The sequence below is a fragment of the Lutra lutra genome, chromosome 7, assembly GCF_902655055.1.
Source record: "Lutra lutra chromosome 7, mLutLut1.2, whole genome shotgun sequence".
NCBI classification, from domain to species: domain Eukaryota; kingdom Metazoa; phylum Chordata; class Mammalia; order Carnivora; family Mustelidae; genus Lutra; species Lutra lutra.
The window spans coordinates 124730016-124737967 of record NC_062284.1 but is presented as its reverse complement, the minus strand read 5'-3'; the positions used below and the strand labels follow the sequence as shown (position 1 = coordinate 124737967).

Sequence of the window (7952 nt, the reverse complement as noted above, 5' to 3'; positions counted from 1 at the left end):
GGAGAACTAGCAACATTTGAAAGCTGGAATATTTCTGTTTGTGAATTTAATTTAATTTTTTTTTAAAAGATTTTATTTATTTATTTGACAGAGAGAAATCACAAGTAAGCAGAGAGGCAGGCAGAGAGAGAGGAGGAAGCAGGCTCCCTGCTGAGCAGAAAGCCCGATGTGGGGCTTGAACCCAGGACCTGGGATCATGACCTGAGCCGAAGGCAGCGGCTTAACCCACTGAGCCACCCAGGCGCCCAATTTAATTTAATTTAATGTTTCACTCAGCATGGTGCATATAGAGAGTGATCCATTTAATTTCCAACTCTCAAATATTTTCTCTATATTCTTGTGTTTGGATTTCTTAAGCTCTGGGTATAATACTATTTGAACTTCTTTTCAGTGCAAAAAAGTGTGGTGGGGGTGTTCCATGTGAATCCCCCAATTACAAACAAAATATTCAAGTCTAAATCTAAATTTATTGCTATTTTCAATTTTCCATTTCTATAAAATAAAATGGAATTTAATATAAAACTGGTTACTTAAAGACCATATTTAAAAACTCCATAGTCTGTACTCCAAGCAGTAAAAACTAATGCAGTTTGAAATTAAATTATTTTACTCTCCATTGGTGGCAATTATATTAAAGATTGAAACAAATAGTTTTTGGTATCGTTAGTGTGCATAGTTTTCCCAATCTCCTCATCCAATCTTGGAATTTGGGTCACTTAAAAAAATTACCAAGTAATATTTTGCACATGAAATTAATATATATTTTATATTTTTGCATTATGAACCATTAATGAACTCCTGTGTCTACATTCTTCATTTAAACTACTCCTGCTTTTTCTAATCACATGAGCCTGACTCTTTTCCAGGACTAAGCACTATCCTGAATATTATGTTATATTTTTATTCTGTTTTATAATCAGTTTTACCACACATGTATGTAGTCTCAATATCTTGCTTAATTATCTTTATTTTAAAAATTCATTTAAAAATGTTGTATATCAAAGATAGTCATTCATAATTGACCTGATTTGTCCCACATTGTTTCTAGGATCCATTCTGTCGTGTGCTAGGGCAGGATGTTTGTTTTCAGTGCTATATATATTGCTTTGAATGGCCAATCTAAAATTTATTTATCCATTGTCCTGATGATTAACATTTGTGTTGCTTTCAACTTTTGTTTTATTTTGCCTATTAAAAATTCTACTACTATAAATCATATTTTGTATGTTTCTTGATTCTTGAAATGGCTTTCAAACTTTTCTGATAGTGATCCGCAGCTAGAAAAGTTTCACATTGTGGCCAGAAGAACATCGGGGAAAATGGTGCAGAGTGGGGGCTATCATCTTACTTGCAAGCTAATAAACTAACCTGTTATTATTTCATGGATGCTGGCAGGAGACACAGAACTCTCAAGTCAGAGACAAAGAACCTCATTACTCATGGCAAAAGCAGTAGCCTGAGCCTCATGCTTTCTGGCATCAATTTCCCATACCTCAAAGTCCCACAGGTGTGACACAAAGGGTTTGTGATGGATGCCTGAACATGCAGTGGACTGTGTTATGGGAGAGAAACACAGCTTGGGTGATCTTCCGCTTACATAGTAAGTCTGCACTTTGTCTGGGGGGAGACATTACCTCACCCCTCATGGCTGTTCACTGCAAATACCACCCTGAGTAGTGGCCTGGACCAAGACAGGGCGGAGCTTTATGTAACTGGTGCACCTAATGGCAATGGGCAGGGCCACCAAGACCCATGGTGGATAGCCTCTTCCAATAAATATGCGTGTGACTGAAGCCCTTACGCTTAACATGTTAGCTGAATATTGATCTTTTCTTTTCTATTCTATTTCATTTTCAAAAATGCTCTGTATGACCCACCAACATAATTGCACAACTGAATATGTAGCAATGGTCAATTTTAAAAATAAACACACGTAAATTGTTCTGCTAAGCCACCTGTCTGAGAGTATACTTGCTGGATTATACTTAGCCTGAAAATAGAATGTGAATTTTTTTGTAAAGTAATCTGACAGTTCTTTATCACTCTCTTCTTCAGTGTGGCAATGTTCCCCTGCTATATATCTTCACCACCACTCAGTTTTGTCAGATATTTTATTTTTTGATAAATAAGTGATTAGACTCTATCTAATTTGGCTATAATTTGCATTTGGATTATTATTAATGAAAAATAATAGTAATGATTAATAATTACTAAGCTTTGTCATACATATATAGGTCATATGTGTTTCTTCTTCTGTTAAGTGCTCATTCCATGAATTTAGGCTGTTTAAAATTTAAATTTAAACCAGTTTGGGGGTACCTGGTTGGCTCAGTGGGTTAAAGCCTCTGCCTTCGGCTCAGGTCATGATCCCAGGACCCAGGGATCAAGCCCCGCATCGGGCTCTCTGCTCGGCAGGGAGCCTGCTTTCCTTCCTCTCTCTCTGCCTGCCTCTCTGCCTACTTGTGATCTCTGTCTGTCAAACAAATAAATAAAATCTTTAAAAACAAACAAACAAACAAAAAACAGTTTGGGCTATGTATACTGTCAAGATCTTCTGACTGAAGTTCAGGGGTGTTTTTCTCAATTTTTTTTTTTAATAAATAGTAGTTCTTTTAATATTGTAATGTTTTCTATGTCTAATTTATAGTTTATGATTTTTGTCACATACAAGAATCATTCTAGACGTTTAGCCATAAAGATATTAGCATAAATCTTTTTCAAGGATTTTAAGCGCTTTCAATATTTAAATCCCCAATATATCTGAACTGATCAAATCATCCAAATATCTATAAAAAACTGTAACAAAAGAAGAGATAAACCTATACTGAGTGAATTATAAGATATTGTTGAGGAAGAATGTATATGATCTAAAAAAATGAAATATTCATGGAATGGAAGACTTAGGATCCAAAGAAACCAATGATCTCCAAATTCATCTGTAAGTTTACTGAAATCCCAAGGAAAAGAAAAATCCTAATTCTTGTGGAATTCTTTTGTTGAAATTTAAAAGCTGATGGTAAAATTCATACAAACACTCAAAGGGCCAAGAACAGCCAATGCAATCTTGAAGAAAAAGAACAAAGTAAGAGGACTATAAGTCCCAGATATAAAGACTCATTTCAAAGCCACTGTAATTAAGTCAGCGTGTTATTGGTGCAAGATTAGTCAAACCATCCTAGAGAGTAGAATAGGATTTAGAAACAGACTCAGATAGATATAGATATACACACACACACACATAGATAGTTAGATAGATAGACAGATACTTGATTTACAGTGAAGGTAGCACAGCAGAAGGATGAAAAAAAGAAGGTAATTTCAATAAAATGTACTTTATCAGCTGGATATAAAAAAAGAGAGACTCACAGTATTAACACTAACTTCAGGTGGATTTTATATTTTAAAGTAAAAGTTAAAGTTAAAAAATAAATCTTTCAGATGGCAATATAAAGAATATGTTCATTACAGCGGGGTATACAAAGATGACAATGATTACACAGAAATACCCCTAATTATGAAGAAAGAATTAACAAACATTATTTGGAAATTAAGAGACTATGTTTATCACTTCAAGGGAAGTGAAATGACCAGCCATAGAGGGGATATTTGCAGTGCCTGTGACTGATAAAAGATTCATCTCAAGAATATATAAAAACAAATTCCTATCTATTAGTAAAGAAGAGAAAACCTGATTAGAAAAAATAACCAAAAGAATTAAACAGGAACTTCACAAAAGAGGATATTGAATTGGACATAAATACTTAAAAATATATTCAATCTTATTAGTCATCCAGGAATTTCAAATTAAAAGTACTATTACATATGACTAGACAGCTTATAAATAGAGTGAAAATACTTGAAAATACTCTTTGTTGGTGAGGGCATGGAGCATTTTCTTGAGTAGATCTGAGTGGACAGCTTTTCTTGTCTATCACCTTCTATAATCTTCATACTATATAAAATTCAAATCATAAGTGGAATAATCTATGGTAAATTTATAATATGTGAATGAATTCAACCAATATCCTTTATTTATTCTCCTGATGCAATCATCAACTTCTCTCCCTTTCCCACATTTCTTGGGGATGATTTTTCATCTCTATGTCTGGTACAATTTCAAACTCAGACTTAACATCCTGGCATCTTTATGAATCTTCCTCAGATTACATTAAATCATAAAATCCCATATTTCTGTGTACTCTTCCAGCTCCTAGGATATATTTTTTTTTGGTATAACTCATGGTCACATTCTAATAGCTATATTCTATTATTATTTTTTGTGTGTAAATTTTGTCAAATCAAAGTAAATGTTACGTTCTTTTTATTTCCCTTATGTCACCTATAGGGCCTTGCATAAAACTGAGCCTAAAAAATATGTTGAACGTAAACTCAAAATGATGTCACTTAACTAATTTCCAGACCAATTACATTTTTCTCCCGTGATGGTTCAACAATCCAAAATTATTGGGCTCTTCAGTGGAGTCAGAACAATTTGTCTGAAGCCCAGTAATACCTGTCTTGATCAAGAGTTCTTACGGGTGGTTTAGAAACCATTCCTTGCTTTGCAGATGTTATTTATCACAGAGTTTCCTTTTAACACCTGCAATGTTGAGCATTTGGTATTAGTGGAGTTGTGGAAGTGAAATTATTAGGGTGTCCTTAAAGTCCTTTTCCATAAATGAATGATTTATTGGGGCAATGAAAGAAAGGAATAAGTTTGCCTGCTCAATATAGCCCGTCATTTTTGATGAATGTGACTCACCTTTCTGTAAGAAGTCCAATTTAGCACTGGTACCATTTCTTGAATTTTATAGAGAAGGAATTGTAAAACATCCTAGAAATGTAGCCATGGAAGGAACAAATGGATGTGGAAAGTTCAAAATCTGAACTACAGTGGATACAACAAAAAGTCAATACTGTCCAGTGTCTGGACACCCACAGGATAAATTTTGGCTTTTTCCTCTTGTAGCCATATTTGCTTGGCATTGACTACTGGGTGGTAGCATTTCACTTCATTACTTCTGTTGTGTTCAGATTAAAGTGTGGCTTCAATGGTTTGTTGGACTAGCTTGCCATAGCTCATCAGTGCATTATATACATTTCTTTTTGACTCCATGTTGAGTGCCATTATGTTAATAGCTTGAAATTGGCCACGGTGAGAGTATTTACACCCTGAAATATGATAAACCTACCAATCAAGCCTTCTACCCTTCCAGAGTTCTACTTGTTGAGGATTTCTCAGCATACCACTACACGGCCACCTTCACCAGCATGAACTGCAGATACCTCTCCATTTTTCCCCAAAGCGTCTATGACAACTTTGTCAATCTAATACTGTGTTTATCTAATAAACAAATGAGTGCTTTCACATTTACACCTTTGGTTGGCTATCACGAACTAAGGACCAAATGGAATAAAATACACCAAGGAGAGCAATCGATACATACATGTTCTCAGGTAATTTAAAGTAATTTTTTAAAGATTTTGTTTATTTATTAGAGAGAGAGTGAGCGTGCATGAGAGAGATTGAGAGAAGGGGTAGGGGAGAGGGAGAAGCAGACTCCTCTAGGAGCAGGGAGCCTGACATGGGCTTGGATCCCAGCATCCTGGGAACATGACCTGAACCCAAAGCAGATGTTTAACCGACTGAGCCACCCAGGTGCCCAGATTCAAAGTATTTTTAAATTAATTCCTCTTTGAGGTGCCTGGCTGGCTCAGTTGGAAAAGCATGCAACTCTTGATCTCAGTGTCATGAGTTCAACCTCACATTGGGTGCAGAGATTATTAATTACTTAATTAATTAATTCATCAACAGAGCCCCCCAGGCGCCCCAATTTAAATAAATAAAAACTTAAAAAATGTTTCTAAACGCCTCTTTTACAAGATAAACTTACCATCAACTGTAGGAAGAATGAAATATAGAGAAATTCCAGGAAACCTGGAGTTGATTTGTATTTCATTTCTTATGCTTATAATGGAAGAGATCTTGAAGAGATTATTTCATTTCTCTGAGCTTCAGGTATTTGGTTCATCAGTGACCTTGACACTGATGATACCAACATTTTAAGACTATTGTGGCTGCATGGTGTCCAAATTACAGGAAATACACACATATAAGTGCACAAACGTCAAAGAAAATGCCTGAATCCATTAAGTCTCCACCTTTCTCATAGCATAGACCTCACCCCTTTGTACTGTTGCAAAGTGTGGGGTGTTTGTTCCATAAATCCTATATCAGCCCAGCCTGTTGGTATTGTATTGAAGGAATTGCCCCTCTTCTGGAATCTCAGCTATGCTACTAAATAGTTTAAATAATTGTGTGACTCTGGGCATTACACTTAAGCCATATAAGCCTTGATCAACTCATCTGTAAAACAAGGATAATGAAATTTACATACTGTTTTATAAAAATTAATAAAATAATTATTAATAATATAATAATATATCATATTATTTATATACATAAATAATATAATAATAAAAATAATTAATAAAAATGCTTTTAACATCATCATCCCAGAGGATGTCACCTGTGTTACTAAGCAATCATTAGTTTATTTTGTTATTATTACAATTATTGATATTATCATTTTTGCTACAACTGCCACTTTCATTATCACCAGTTTGTGATGTTATGTCTTCAGTGCATAGTTCTTTGAAAAAATATGAATAAGATCCCCTGGGTGGCTCAGTCCATTAAATGTCCAACTCTTAATGTCAGTTTGGGTCTTCCTTTTTTTTTTGTTTTGTTTTTTGAAGATTTATTTATTTATTTTTAGAAAGAGAGAGAGAGTGTGCAGGTACAGGGGAGGAGGAGAAGGTGAGGGAGAGAGAATCTTAAGCAAATTCCACACTGAGTGCTGAGTCCCTCATGGGGCTTGATCTCACAACCCTAAGATCACCATCCTGAGATCAGGACCTGAGTGGAAACCAAGAGTCTGGACTCTAGCAACTGTGCTACCCAGGAGCCCCCTCAGCTCTGGTTTTGATCTCAGGGTCATGAGTTCAAACTCCCTCTGGGCTCCATGCTGGGTGTGGAGCCTACTTAAAAAAAAAAAAAAAGTATATATCAATATGTCTATATATGTGAATAAAAGCTAACAGAATGATGTATCTCCCTTTCACAAAGGATGTTTTAGTCAAGGGATACAGATGTCAGAGGAGGCCCACTTGTCATAGAACTGGCCCAGAATCTATCACCATGTGGTTGAGTGATATTGGGCCACTCAACCCTTCTAACTCCACCCTTCATTTCTAAGTAAACTGTAGGAAACACATGTTAAGGTCCTCTTTCACTGGATACTACTCTAGGAGTTTTATAAAATGAAATATGATATGACTTGCTTGAAGCTGTTAGGAAAAAAACAGAGTCCTGGGAACTGATGTGGATATGGTACCTTATCTGTCCATCAGGACTTCCTGTTTATCATCTGCTTCAAGATTTTTTTGAGGGGCTGAAGTAACAAGAGGTAGTGAAGGCTGATACATACTTTGAGGAATTTGGTAACAGGGCTTTTTGTATGGGAGGGGAGAGGGCCTAAAACGCTTCTCCCAATCATCACTATTATCTGACTCTTCAATTGATCTCATTCTCATAACTCTTGCTGAATTTTCTTCCTGTGAAAACAATGTATCTTCCTTACCCCTCACTTCTTTTCTTTTCCACAGCACTTAAACTCCTAATACCCAAAAGTTCAAAGTTTCTTTCTTTCGAAAGTTTTCAAAATTTTCTTCCCAAATATGCCAAGATCATACCCTATGCATCCTTTTTTTTTTTTTTTTTTAAGATTTTATTCATTTATGAGAGAGAGAGCGCGAGAGCAAGCACAAGCAGGGGGAGCAGCAGCCAGAGGGAAAAGCAGCCTCCCCATTGAGCGAGTAGCCTGATGTGGTGCTCAAGCCCATGACTCTTGAGATCATGACCTGAGCTGAAGGCAGACGCTTAACCAACT

The 7952-nt window shown here is 35.8% G+C and overlaps 1 long non-coding RNA gene across 1 annotated transcript in view; it reads left to right on the top strand.

Annotated features, from left to right (window-relative positions):
* The first annotated feature begins 4988 nt into the window (after positions 1-4988).
* LOC125103901 (uncharacterized) overlaps positions 4989-7952 on the top strand; it is a 29391-nt gene continuing 26427 nt past the window's right edge. The window contains exon 1 of the long non-coding RNA XR_007128522.1: positions 4989-4999. This is a non-coding gene — a long non-coding RNA (uncharacterized LOC125103901). The remainder of the gene's footprint in view (positions 5000-7952) is intronic.